This window comes from Monodon monoceros, unplaced genomic scaffold, assembly GCF_005190385.1.
Source record: "Monodon monoceros isolate NGI ecotype Baffin Bay Population unplaced genomic scaffold, NGI_Narwhal_1 Super_Scaffold_13, whole genome shotgun sequence".
In the NCBI taxonomy this organism is placed as follows: domain Eukaryota; kingdom Metazoa; phylum Chordata; class Mammalia; order Artiodactyla; family Monodontidae; genus Monodon; species Monodon monoceros.
In genome coordinates this window covers 14,792,522-14,793,227 of record NW_021703769.1, presented here as the reverse complement: position 1 = coordinate 14,793,227, position 706 = coordinate 14,792,522, and positions in this window count along the sequence as shown.

Genomic DNA, 706 nt, shown 5'->3' with positions numbered 1-706 from the left:
ATACAGTGTTCAGGCCTTGGACTTCAGTGATGTCAATCAGGGCTTCCCTGGTGGCGCAGTGGTTGAGAGTCCGCCTGCCGTTGCAGGGGACACGGGTTCGTGCCCCGGTCCGGGAGGATCCCACATGCCGCGGAGCGGCTGGGCCCGTGAGCCATGGCCACTGAGCCTGCGTGTCGGAGCCTGTGCTCCGCAACGGGAGAGGCCACAGCAGTGAGAGGCCCACGGACGGCAAAAGAAATTCCAGTTACACTAACTGGATTCTGTGGTTTGCCCCTAAGAACCTTCACCACTAGGGTCCACGGAGATGCTGGTCCTTTGCACTCTTCTGCAGAGCAGCGGGCACCTCCCCTTTTCCTGTCCTCAGACTGGGCCCTGCCAGGTATAGGAAGCACACCCATTACAGCACCATCTACCTCTGAATGGCCACCCCAAGCGACACTAAAACCCAGGTGAGAGACACCTCAGCATGAAAGCCTTCTTTCTTTACGTCTTGGACCAGGTCAAATTTGGGTGCAGCTTGCTCTCCTGGACTCTCCGAAGGAGAAAGGAAGGAACATGAGACTCAGTTGTCCACTTTTCTGAGGAACCTCCTTCCCTGAGGTCACGTGTGGGGAGGGGCTTCTTACTTCAGTTAAAATAGGGCAACTACTCTTTAGTAAGCTCCGGCCATGCGCCAGGCTCTGTGGTCGCATTTTGCCTGCATGAT